Source organism: Oncorhynchus mykiss, chromosome 7, assembly GCF_013265735.2.
Source record: "Oncorhynchus mykiss isolate Arlee chromosome 7, USDA_OmykA_1.1, whole genome shotgun sequence".
Classification (NCBI taxonomy): domain Eukaryota; kingdom Metazoa; phylum Chordata; class Actinopteri; order Salmoniformes; family Salmonidae; genus Oncorhynchus; species Oncorhynchus mykiss.
In genome coordinates, this window is record NC_048571.1 from 58,164,933 (window position 1) to 58,179,536 (window position 14,604).

Consider the following 14,604-nt stretch of genomic DNA (forward strand, 5'->3'; position numbering starts at 1 on the left):
GCATCCTCACATTCAATATGACAGTCTGGTATGGTCATCTGTGTTGGTGGAGAGCATCCTCACATTCAATATGACAGTCTGGTATGGTAATCTGTGTTGGTGGAGAGCATCCTCACATTCAATATGACAGTCTGGTATGGTCATCTGTGTTGGTGGAGAGCATCCTCACATTCAATATGACAGTCTGGTATGGTAATCTGTGTTGGTGGAGAGCATCCTCACATTCAATATGACAGTCTGGTATGGTCATCTGTGTTGGTGGAGAGCATCCTCACATTCAATATGACAGTCTGGTATGGTCATCTGTGTTGGTGGAGAGCATCCTCACATTCAATATGACAGTCTGGTATGGTCATCTGTGTTGGTGGAGAGCATCCTCACATTCAATATGACAGTCTGGTATGGTCATCTGTGTTGGTGGAGAGCATCCTCACATTCAATATGACAGTCTGGTATGGTCATCTGAGCGTGAGGAGCAAAAGCAAACTGACCAGAATAGTAAAGACAGCCAGCAAAGTAATTGGTCGACCACAGGCACTTTTGAGCATTCTGTTCCACAAAGCAACCAAAAAGGAGGCACTGGCTGTCGTTGGCGACCCCTCCCACCCTCTACACCCTCAGTTGGAGAGGCTTCCTTCTGGCCGGTGCTTCAGAATGGCAAAGAAGAATGTGTTCAAACATTAATTTGTTCCTTGGACTACTAAATGCAAAGTAAATTGTATCGGTATATGTACTGATCTATCTAGTACAGTTGGGACAGTGGTCGTTGTGAGTGAATGTATTAATGTCCTCTATGTTGTTAGTGTATGCAACATGACGGACTGACTGGTTTAAATGTGTATGATGTGAGAATGTATGTGATTATTTTAATGGAAGGTGATGCCAAAGAAAAATATCGGTCCTGGATGGACAACAAAGTTTTATTCTATTCTATTCTAAATAAGCAATTTAATGTCATAGATTTAGCCGGTGGTAAATTGTTGAACAGACACTGGCTGGAATGCGGTTTTAACCAATCAGCATTCAGGATTAGACCCACCCGTTGTATAAATATTTTTGAATAACATACTTAGAATGTTCTCTGGATGTTACTCAAAAAAATGTATGGAAAGATTTCTTAATGTTCTCAGAACAATTTGAGAACATGACTTGAAATAGAACTATAAGGAAACATGTAGGAAATGTTATGCTGAATAACTGAAATTCCCACAGAAGAACTGTGTGTCTTAAAATTATTGGAACAATTTGAGAAGATGACTTCGAATAGAACCATGAGGAAATCTGTAGGAAACATTATGCTGAAGTACTGAAATTCCCACAGAAGAATTTTGTTTCTTAATGTTCTCTGAACTGTTTGAGAATGTTCCCAATGTCAAACCAGTTGGAGAATGTTCCTAGAACATTAACAAAATTGAAATTAAATGTAACCATGTTTGAACTTAAACGTTCTGTTAAAGTAATGAAATACTAAGAAAATAATGTTATTTTGTCACGTTCCTTAAGTGTGCTGTGAACGCTCCAAAGCCAAGCAACTATCCTGCACCATTCCCAGAAAGTTGTGGAAGGTTGTATGCAAAATAACCATAGGACAACCAAGCTCTCACCAAGCTCTAAGAAACATATGGTTCTCAGCACGTTATGTGCTAGCTGGGGGGAGAAGAGGGTAAGAGAGGAGGAGAGGAAATAGGGGGGGAAGAGGATAAGATAGGTAAAAAAAAGGGAAGAGGGGAAGACCCTCCCTAGGACCCTCCCTCATAGGGAGGCTGAGATGTGTTTGTTTGGGGCCAAATGGAGCCATTGTAGCCTAGAATTCATCCGAGGCCCCCGGGTCCCCCCTCTTATCCTGTTCCCCGGAACAGCCTCTCTTAGTCTGGAGGACACTTCTTCCCCCTCTCCCCTCTCCCCTCTACCCCCTTCCATCCCTCTCTGCCCCCCTCAACCACCTCTCTACCCCTCTCTGCCCCCCTTCACCTCTGGAAGCCCTCTCTCAAGTGGGTCCACCTGGCTCTCTGGCTGCTAAGGAAGGAGGAGCGTTCACTGTTAGCTCAACATGGTAGTGTAGTGGCCGGGGCCTGCGGGTGAACAGCTGAGGCTGAGAACAGGGAGATTAGGGGGGAATGTGGGTGCTAATCCATTGTTATACAGCAGCCCTTGGCCTCTCCACTCAGCCAAAGACCAAAGAAAAGACACACATTCCTCTGCCCTCGGAACAGAGCACACAGACCAGGGGCTACAGACGCCATTCTCCAGCCATCTGGCCTTAACCAAAAACTGGAAGAATACCTTCCAGTTATTACCTAATACCTAATATCTTATGTTTCACAGAGTCGTAGCTGAACGTCGACACAGATAATATTCAGTTGGCTGGGTTTTCCATGCATCGGCAGGACAGAACAGCTACCTACATCTTGTAAGACGATGGGTGGGGGTGTGTGTCTATTTTTCAATAACAGCTGGTGCATGATGTCTAATATTAAGGAGGTCTCGAGGTATTGCTCGTCTGAGATAGAGTACACATGATAAACTGTAGGCTACACTATCTACAAAGAGAGTTCTCATCTATATTATTCGTAGCCATCTATTTACCACCACAAACCGATGCTGGCATTAAAAACGCACACTTAAATCCATTTTACCTCATTTCTTGTCACATGTCAAGTGCAACCAGAGGGGGAAAAAACTCAAGACCACCTTTACTCCACACAGAGACGCATACAAAGCTCTCCCTCGCCCTCCATTTGGCAAATCTGACAATAATTTTATCCTCCTGATTCCTGCTTACAAGCAAAAACTAAAACAGGAAGTACCAGTGACTCGCTCAATACGGAAGTGGTCAGATGGCGGGGATGCTACACTACTGGACGGTTTCGCTAGCACAGACTGGAATATGTTCCAGGATTCTTCCAATGGCATTGAGGAGTGTACCAATTCAGTCAACGGCTTCATCAAAACCTGCATCGACGACGTCACCCCCACATTAACCATACATACATATTGTGTCCCTTCCAGCCAGAAGCCGTGGATTACATCCCAACCGAGCTAAAGACTTGAGATCCTGCTTTCAAGGAGCGGGACACTAATTTGGAAGAAATCCCCCAATGCCCTCATACGAACCATCAAACAGGCAAAGCGTCAATACAGAACTAAGTTTGAATCCTACTACACCAGCTCTGACACTTGTTGGATGTGGCAGGGCTTGCAAACTATTATGGACTGCAATGGGAAACCCCGCCGCGAGATGCCCAGTGACGGGAGCCTACAAGACGAGCTAAATGCATTTTCTGCTCACGTCAAGGCAAGCAACACTAAAGAATGCACATCAAATCAAACACAAACACCGAATAGCATGGACATGTCACAAACACAAACATCAAATACAATAGGTTACCGTGAAATGTTTACTTACAAGCCCTTAACCAACAATGCAGTTCAATAAATAGAGTTAAGAAAATATTGACTAAATAAACTAAAGTAAAAAATTAAATAAAAAGTAACACAATAAAATGACATAACAATAACGAGGCTACAGTGGCTTGCGAAAGTATTCACCCCCTTGGCATTTTTCCTATTTTGTTGTCTTACAACCTGGAATTAAAATAGATTTATGGGCGGTTTGTATCATTTGATTTACACAACATGCCTACCACTTTGAAGATGCAAAATATTTTTTATTTTGAAACAAACTTCCATCCAGGACCTATATACTAGGTGGTGTCAGAAGAAGGCCCCATTAATTGTCAAAGACTCCAGGCTCCTCAACAGCTTCTACCCACAAGCCATAAGACTGCTGAACAATTAATCAAATGGCCACCCGGACTATTTACATTGACCCCACGCCCCCCCTTTGATTTTACCCCACTGCTACTCGCTCTTTATTATCTATGCATAGTCACTTTACCCCTTACATGTACAAATGACCTCGACTAACCTGTACCCCCGCACATTGACTCGGTACCGGTACCCCCTGTGTATAGCCTCGGCGTTGTTATTTTATTATGAGGTACTTTTTATTTTATTTTTTACTTTAGTTTATTTAGTCAATATTTTCTTAACTCTATATTCTTGAATTGCATTGTTGGTTAAGGGCTTGTAAGTAAGCATTTCACGGTAAGGTCTACTACACCTGTTGTATTCGGCGCATGTGACACATTTTGCCCGCAGAACAGCCTCAATTCGTTGGAGCATGGAGTCTACAAGGTGTAGAAAGCATTGCACAAAGATGCTGGCCCATGTTGACTCCAATGCGTGCCACAATTGTATCAAGCTGGCTGGATGCCTTTGGGGTGGTGGACCATTCTTGTTACACACGGGAAACTGTTGAGCATGAAAAACCCATCAACATTGCAGTTTATGACACACTCAAACAGGTGCGTTTGGTACATACAGTGCCTTGCGAAAGTATTCGGCCCCCTTGAACTTTGCAACCTTTCGCCACATTTCAGGCTTCAAACATAAAGATATAAAACTGTATTTTTTTGTGAAGAATCAACAACAAGTGGGACACAATCACGAAGTGGAACGACATTTATTGGATATTTCAAACTTTTTTAACAAATCAAAAACTGAAAAATTGGGCGTGCAAAATTATTCAGCCCCCTTAAGTTAATACTTTGTAGCGCCACCTTTTGCTGCGATTACAGCTGTAAGTCGCTTGGGGTATGTCTCTATCAGTTTTGCACATCGAGAGACTGAAATTTTTTCCCATTCCTCCTTGTAAAACAGCTCGAGCTCAGTGAGGTTGGATGGAGAGCATTTGTGAACAGCAGTTTTCAGTTCTTTCCACAGATTCTCGATTGGATTCAGGTCTGGACTTTGACTTGGCCATTCTAACACCTGGATATGTTTATTTTTTAACCATTCCATTGTAGATTTTGCTTTATGTTTTGGATCATTGTCTTGTTGGAAGACAAATCTCCGTCCCAGTCTCAGGTCTTTTGCAGACTCCATCAGGTTTTCTTCCAGAATGGTCCTGTATTTGGCTCCATCCATCTTCCCATCAATTTTAACCATCTTCCCTGTCCCTGCTGAAGAAAAGCCACCATGTTTGACAGTGGGGATGGTGTGTTCAGCTGTGTTGCTTTTACGCCAAACATAACGTTTTGCATTGTTGCCAAAAAGTTCAATTTTGGTTTCATCTGACCAGAGCACCTTCTTCCACATGTTTGGTGTGTCTCCCAGGTGGCTTGTGGCAAACTTTAAACGACACTTTTTATGGATATCTTTAAGAAATGGCTTTCTTCTTGCCACTCTTCCATAAAGGCCAGATTTGTGCAATATACGACTGATTGTTGTCCTATGGACAGAGTCTCCCACCTCAGCTGTAGATCTCTGCAGTTCATCCAGAGTGATCATGGGCCTCTTGGCTGCATCTCTGATCAGTCTTCTCCTTGTATGAGCTGAAAGTTTAGAGGGACGGCCAGGTCTTGGTAGATTTGCAGTGGTCTGATACTCCTTCCATTTCAATATTATCGCTTGCACAGTGCTCCTTGGGATGTTTAAAGCTTGGGAAATCTTTTTGTATCCAAATCCGGCTTTAAACTTCTTCACAACAGTATCTCGGACCTGCCTGGTGTGTTCCTTGTTCTGGTGTGTTCCTGAGACTATCACAGTGCAGGTGCATTTATATGGAGACTTGATTACACACAGGTGGATTGTATTTATCATCATTAGTCATTTAGGTCAACATTGGATCATTCAGAGATCCTCACTGAACTTCTGGAGAGAGTTTGCTGCACTGAAAGTAAAGGGGCTGAATAATTTTGCACGCCCAATTTTTCAGTTTTTGATTTGTTAAAAAAGTTTGAAATATTCAATAAATGTCGTTCCACTTCATGATTGTGTCCCACTTGTTGTTGATTCTTCACAAAAAAATACAGTTTTATATCTTTATGTTTGAAGCCTGAAATGTGGCAAAAGGTCGCAAAGTTCAAGGGGGCCGAATACTTTCGCAAGGCACTGTACTACCATACCCTGTTGTGTCGCTACCATGCTGTGTTGTCATGTGTTGCTGCCTTGCTATATTGTTGTCTTATGTCTATCTTCATGAAGTGTTGTGTTGTCTCTCTTGTTGTGATGTGTGTTTTGTCCTACATTTATATGTTATTTTTATGTATTTCTTAATCCCAGCCCCTGTCCCCGCAGGAGGTCTTTTGCCTTTTGGTAGCCCGTCATTGTAAATAAGAATTTGTTCTTAACTGACTTGCCGAGTTAAATAAATGTGAACTTTAAAAAATATATACATTTTACCCTCTGAACAATCCATGTCTCAAGGCTTAAAAATCTTTATTTAACCTGTCTTCTCCCCCTCATCTAAACTGATTGAAGTGGATTTAACAGATGACATCACCACTTACCAAGTGTGAGTGAGTGAGTGAGTGAGTGAGTGAGTCAGAGAGAGAGAGAGAGAGAGAGAGAGAGAGAGAGAGAGAGAGAGAGAGAGAGCACTACAGAGAGACAGAGAGAGACCCAACTCTGAGACATGCGTTTTCAGGCGCACACACTCCACACTACCTTTTTATTGTTTGTCATGTAGCTGCTGTCTGAAACAGAATGTTGGTGTTGATGGTACGAGTAGCAATTGCTTAGTAAAAACGCATCTATGAAAACTTCCATAGTTTACGTTTAGAGGCAGTGAAAGTCCCTCTACCTTTCTATGCTTAGGGTTAACATGTTCTCTTCGATATATTACACGTACCCCACTCCCTCTCTAGCAAAATATATTTATATCCCTCTCCTCTGCCATTTTCCTGCCATCTGTTTCTGTAGCTCAGTGGCAGTGGGCCAGGCATTGCCATGCTGTTGTCATAACAACCAGTGGTGATATCTTCATTGGACCTGTTGAACAAAGAGGCTCTCAGAATCCCGGGTTGCTCTCCAGGGGCTTATGGGTATTTTGACCTGTTCTACACTGTTCTACACTACCCTGGGCTTGGTGATGGAGGCTGATTCCAGGAAATACCAGCAGTATATTACAAAAGCTCCCCTCTCTCTCCCTCAATTGAGACATGGATTGTGTATGTGTGCCATTCAGAGGGTGAATGGGCAAAACAAAAAATTAACCAGAACTGCAACGCTGCTGGGTTTTTCACGCTCAAGAGTTTTCTGTGTATATTATGAATGACCACCACCCAAAGGACATCCAGCCGACTTGACATAACTGTGGGAAGCATTGGAGTCATCATGGGCCAGCATCTCTGTGGAACTATTTTGACACCTTGTAGTCCATGCCCCAAAGAATTGAGGCTGTTCTAGGTGTGCAACTATTCCTAATGTTTTGTACACGCAGTTTATACCCACAGAGGAATTCTACCAACTTTTTGTCAGGCCCCCAAATGCTGTGCAGTCCTGTTTCTCAAGTGCACTAGACACGGTCTCATAGAGTACACAGAGTACACACACAGGGAACCCATATTATAAAACAATAATTAAATCCTACTAACCCTAACCTCAGCCCCCTGGCCGCTCCATACAGCCATCCTGCCCTGGTACCATCCCCATCCCTATAACCAGCCCTCGCCGCTTATGTCCCCAAACTGACCTCTATAGCCAGCACCCAGCCATACCACTGTGATTCCAGCCCCAGCCCCTTATGACCCAGCCCATTACGACCTAGATCCTAAAGCCCCTTATGAGCCAGTTTCTCCATCCTCAACTCGTAGCCCCTTCTAATCCAGCTCCTTAGAGCTGTAGGCCAGGACGGCCCAGGCCAGCCCCTGGACACAGGCAGCCAGACCCATACCACTGGTCCCATCCCCAGGCCGACACTGCCGTGATCCCAGTCTTATTGGGAATAAGGAGACAGTTCATGGCAAAGGTTGAAGTCATCGAGCTGGCATCTGTCAGAATAAGCAGCCAACAATGAGCTCCTCTGTTCCGTTAACACAAGGTTGGTTTTAGACATGAGACCATGCAGCCAGGGAGCTTTAGAGATGACTTACAGCAGATCTGCACTGACTGGGATGTCTTCAACTGTAGTGAAACTGCTCATGTGTGAGTGTGAACAGTCTCCAGATGCTGTGTGAAGCTTAAGGGAGTGTACCTGTTGTTTAGGATTAGGCAGCAGGGTAGAGGGGCAGTGTTTTCTCAGATGGTGAGGCAGGACACCAGTGGTGACTCTAGGCTGAGTTTACATGTTGCGACACAGAAAACAGGGCCTACCAGCCTTCCACATCAACAATAGAACGCTTCCTTTCAATCCCCTTGTCTTCCCCAGAGGAGACGTCCCAGGAGGTCATGTCACTCCATGTTAGCCTGCTGCTTTAGCCTCTAGTTTTCAGACTCAGAGAGTAGGAGAGTGGAAGTTAATCTCAGCACCTCTTCCTGCTGTGTCCAGCCCAATTTTAACAAACACAAACACACACACACACACACACACACACACACACACACACAGAGAATGTCGTAGTTAATCTCAGCGCCGCATCCCGCTGTGTGAGGCCCAGTACTGCCACTGCCATCTCCATGCCCTCTCTGTCTCCATAGTAACCAGGAAAGGGAAAGTTCAACCTTTTTGGCTTTCATCTGTGCCCTGGAGCAAGCACACACACACACACACACACACACACACACACACACACACACACACACACACACAAACACACACACACACACACACACACACACACACACACACACACACACACACACACACACACACATACAGAGATACACAACAATGCACACACACATACAGTGCCTTGCGAAAGTATTCGGCCCCCTTGAACTTTGCGACCTTTTGCCACATTTCAGGTTTCAAACATAAAGATATAAAACTGTATTTTTTTGTGAAGAATCAACAACAAGTGGGACACAATCATGAAGTGGAACGACATTTATTGGATATTTCAAACTTTTTTAACAAATCAAAAACTGAAAAATTGGGCGTGCAAAATTATTCAGCCCCCTTAAGTTAATACTTTGTAGCGCCACCTTTTGCTGCGATTACAGCTGTAAGTCGCTTGGGGTATGTCTCTATCAGTTTTGCACATCGAGAGACTGACATTTTTTCCCATTCCTCCTTGCAAAACAGCTCGAGCTCAGTGAGGTTGGATGGAGAGCATTTGTGAACAGCAGTTTTCAGTTCTTTCCACAGATTCTCGATTGGAGTCAGGTCTGGACTTTGACTTGGCCATTCTAACACCTGGATATGTTTATTTTTGAACCATTCCATTGTAGATTTTGCTTTATGTTTTGGATCATTGTCTTGTTGGAAGACAAATCTCCGTCCCAGTCTCAGGTCTTTTGCAGACTCCATCAGGTTTTCTTCCAGAATGGTCCTGTATTTGGCTCCATCCATCTTCCCATCAATTTTAACCATCTTCCCTGTCCCTGCTGAAGAAAAGCAGGCCCAAACCATGATGCTGCCACCACCATGTTTGACAGTGGGGATGGTGTGTTCAGCTGTGTTGCTTTTACGCCAAACATAACATTTTGCATTGTTGCCAAAAAGTTCAATTTTGGTTTCATCTGACCAGAGCACCTTCTTCCACATGTTTGGTGTGTCTCCCAGGTGGCTTGTGGCAAACTTTAAACAACACTTTTTATGGATATCTTTAAGAAATGTCTTTCTTCTTGCCACTCTTCCATAAAGGCCAGATTTGTGCAATATACGACTGATTGTTGTCCTATGGACAGTGTCTCCCACCTCAGCTGTAGATCTCTGCAGTTAATCCAGAGTGATCATGGGCCTCTTGGCTGCATCTCTGATCAGTCTTCTCCTTGTATGAGCTGAAAGTTTAGAGGGACGGCCAGGTCTTGGTAGATTTGCAGTGGTCTGATACTCCTTCCATTTCAATATTATCGCTTGCACAGTGCTCCTTGGGATGTTTAAAGCTTGGGAAATGTTTTTGTATCCAAATCCGGCTTTAAACTTCTTCACAACAGTATCTCGGACCTGCCTGGTGTGTTCCTTGTTCTTCATGATGCTCTCTGCACTTTTAACGGACCTCTGAGACTATCACAGTGCAGGTGCATTTATACGGAGACTTGATTACACACAGGTGGATTGTATTTATCATCATTAGTCATTTAGGTCAACATTGGATCATTCAGAGATCCTCACTGAACTTCTGGAGAGAGTTTGCTGCACTGAAAGTAAAGGGGCTGAATCATTTTGCACGCCCAATTTTTCAGTTTTTGATTTGTTAAAAAAGTTTGAAATATCCAATAAATGTCGTTCCACTTCATGATTGTGTCCCACTTGTTGTTGATTCTTCACAAAAAAATACAGTTTTATATCTTTATGTTTGAAGCCTGAAATGTGGCAAAAGGTCGCAAAGTTCAAGGGGGCCGAATACTTTCGCAAGGCACTGTACAAACGCATATATAAAGTCACTGTACGCACAACAACACACAGGTTGACAGCCACAGAAGTGGATCCAGTCACACACAGACACACACACACGCACACACATACATATAGAGATACTTCAGAAAGCTGACTCGAACATAGGCATGCACTGTGCGAGACTTCTGTACCAATCTCTGATATGCCTTCTATGTCTACTGTACTCTTGTCTCTCTCTCTCTCTCTCTCTTTTCAGGTCTTTGAAACAATGGTCAAACCACAAACACACAGAGAGACAAAGTAGCCTGTGTCTCTCTCTGGCTCAGAATGCACAACCCAGAACACAGAGAAACAAAAAGAAAGCACAGAGAGAGTTACAGAGACAAAGACCAAGACACACACAGTCAATCTCTCTCTCTCACACACACACACACACATACACACACAGGAGGCCTGTTCATGCCACCACCACCCAGGCAGTAGGGGAAGAAGGGCAGTTCATACCCAGCACAGCTGCTTGACAACCCTTATCTAAGCCACCCAAATAAAAAATATTTAAGTGCCTTTTGGTAGTAGGTGCCATGTTAGTAGGTGCTATTTGTAAATAACAGCTGGTGCACAAAATCTAATATTAAGGACGTCTCAAGGTTTTGCTCCCCTGAGGTAGAGTATATCATGATAAACTGTAGACCACACTATTTACCAAGAGAGTTTTCATCTATATTTTTCGTAGCTCTCTATTGACCACCACAAACCGATGCTGGCACTAAGACGGCACTAAGACTGGCCATAAGCAAACAGGAAAATGCTTATTCAGAGGCGGCACTCCTAGCAGCCGGTGACTTTAATGCAGGGAAATTTAAATCTATTTTACCTTATTTCTACCAGCAGTTTGCAACCAGAGGGGAAAAAAACTCTAGACCACCTTTACTCCACACAGAGATGCATACAAACCTCTCCCTTGCCCTCCATTTGGCAAATCTGACCTAAACTCTATCCTCCTGATTCCTGCTTACAAGCAAAAATTAAAGCAGGAAGTACCAGTGACTCGCTCATTGAGGAAGTGGTCAGAGGATGCAGATGCTAAGCTACAGGAATGTTTTGCTAGCACAGACTGGAATATGTTTCCTGGGATTCTTCCGATGGCTTTCAGGAGTACACCACATCAGTCAGAACCATAAAACAGGCAAAGCGTCAATACAGGACTAAGATTGAATTGTACTACACCGGCTCTGACGCTCGTCGGATGTGGCAGGTCTTGCAGCCGCGAGCTGCCCAGTGACACTAGCCTACCAGACAAGCTAAGTTACTTCTATGCTCGCTTCGAGGCAAGCAACACTTAAGAATGCATGACAGCATCAGCTTTTCCAGACGACTGTGTGATCACGCTCTCTGTAGCCAATGTGAGTAAGACCTTTAAACAGGTCAACATTCACAAGGCCGCAGGGCAAGAAGGATTACAAGGACGTGTACTCCGAGAACAGAATGCCATTTATTGACTACAGCTCAGCGTTCAACACCACAGTGCCCTCAAAGCTCATCACTTAGCTAAGGACCCTGGGACTAAACACCTCCCTCTGCAACTGGATCCTGGACTTCCTGAAGGGCCGCCCCCTAGGTGGTAAGGGTAACACATCTGCCACGCTGATCCTCAACACAGGGGCCCCTCAAGGGTGCGTGCTCAGTCCCCTCCTTTACTCCCTGTTCACCAATGGCTGCATAACCAAGCACAACTCCAACACCATCATTAAGTTTGCTGACGACACAACAGTGGTAGGTCTGATCACTGACAACGATGAGACAGCATTTCGGAAGGAGGTCAGAGACCTGGCAGTATGGTGCCAGAATAACAACCTCTCCCTTAACGTGATCAAGACAAATGAGATGATTGTGGACTACAAAAAAAGGAGGACTGAGCATGCCCCCATTCTCATCGGCAGAGCGGTAGTGGAGCAGGTTGAGAGTTAAGTTCCTTGATGTCCACATCACCAACAAACTAACATGGTCCAAACACACCAAGACAGTTGTGAAGAGGGCACGACAATGACTATTCCCCCTCAGGAGACGGAAAAGATTTGGTAGGGGTCCTCAGATCCTCAAAAACTTCTACAGCTGCACCATCGAGAGCATCCTGACTGATTGCATCACCGCCCGGTATGGCAACTGCTCAACCTCCGACCGCAAGGCACTACAGAGGGTAGTGCGTACGGCCCAGTACATCACTGGGGCCAAGCTTTCTGCCATCCAGGACCTCTATGCCAGGTGGTGTCAGATGAAGGCCCAACTCAATAAAAGGAAGGTGTTCTTAATGTTTTGTACACCTAGTGTATATACACACACACACTAATCCCCACATTGGCTTGTTACGCAGGGCAACAATTGGACTGACAAACACCTCCTCTTCTGTGATGCTGAATAACTGGGATGTTTGGCCTGTTACAGTGCCTTCAGAAAGTATTCACATCCCTTCAGTTTTTCCACATTTTGTTGTGTTACAGCCTGAATTTAAAATGGATTAAACAGATATTTGTTGGCAAAGCAATTAACTTTATTTCCTGAATACAAAGCTTTATGTTTGGGCAAATCCAACATAACACATTACTGAGTACCACTCTCCGTATTTTAAAGCATAGCGGTGGCTGTATCATGTTATGGGTATGCTTGTAATCATTAAGGATTGGGGAGCTTTTCAGGATAAAAAAGAAGTGCACAGGCAAAATTCTAGAGAAAAACCTGGTTCAGTTTGCTTTCCATCAGACACTGGTAGATGAATTCACCTTTCAGCAGCACAATAACCTTAAACACAAGGCCAAATCTACACTGGAGTTGCTTACCAAGAAGGCAGTGAATGTTCCTGAGTGGCCAAGTTGAAGTTTTGACTTAAATCTATTTGAAAATCTATGGCAATACTTGACAATGCCTGTCTAGCAATGATCAGCAACCAATTTGACAGAACTTGAAGAATGTTTAAAATAGTAATGGGCAAATGTTGCACAGTCCAGGTGTGGAAAGCTTTTAGAGACTTAACCAGAAAGACTCACAGCTGTAATCTGTCACGTGTGCTCCCTCTCCGGCCTCTAGGTCACCAGCCTGCTTGTTACCATCGTTACGCACATCTGTGCATTATGACACTCACCTGGACCCCATCACTTCCCTGATTACCTTCCCTATATATGTCACTCCCTTTGGTTCCTTCCCCAGGCGTTATTGTTCTGTTCCTGTGTTATGTCTGTGCGTTGTTCATGATTCTTATTTTGTATTATGTTGTGTTTATTTATTAAAACACTCACTTCTTGAACTTGCTTCCAGACTCTCAGCGCACATCGTTACATAATCACTGCCAAAGGTTATTCTACAAAGTAGTGACTCAGGTGTGTGAACACTAATGTAAATTAGATATTTTTGTATTTCATTTTCAAATAAATGTGCAAACCTTTCTAAAAACATGTTTTAATTTTGTCATTATGAGATATTGTGTGTAGATGGGTGAAGAGACAAAAATATTCAATCCATTTTGAATTCGGGCTGTAACACAACAAAAATGGAAAATATGAATCCTTTCTGAAGGCACTATACATGCATAGCCCTGTGTGTGTGTTTGTCCGTGCATGCTCTGCTCTATGTAGGCATGACTTCATCCACATGCTAAACCCACACAGGCGCTGTGGCACAGGACCCAGCATTATTACCACCCACAGGCTCAGGGCTGGCTGGGGAATCATAGAAACACATTGGCCAGAATGGACTAACTCAAATCTATATGATTTGTCAAGATACACACAATATGGCCAACACACAAGTATGTCAATATTACTTGCTGATTGTCTTGATATTGACATTTGGACCGACAGGGTTGTTCTGCTGTTATGTCCACAGAACATAAATGACTGTTTGAGTATCTCTAATTTCTATGAAGATAACCAATAACACCGTGGCACATGGCTTTGAGTTGGAATATCAATTCTACTCATTCTAATTCTGTAGGGAAACTCAACAACTCATCTCACATCCCCAAAGACCTGATACAATTCAACTATTTAAAACTAAGAATGTGGCTGTAGGGTGGAGCATTATATTTGATATAAACATGATCCTAATAGAATAGTCTACTGATGAGATAGCTGACTAACCAGGGATCAACAACAGACATGTTGACCACACACAGGCTCCCGAGTGGCACAGCGGTCTAAGGCACAGCATCTCAGTGCTAGAGGCATCACAACAGATCCCGGGCTATATCACAACCGGCTGTGATCGGGAGTCCCATAGGGCGGCGCACAATTGGATCAGCGTCATCCTGGTTAGGGGAGGGTTTGGCC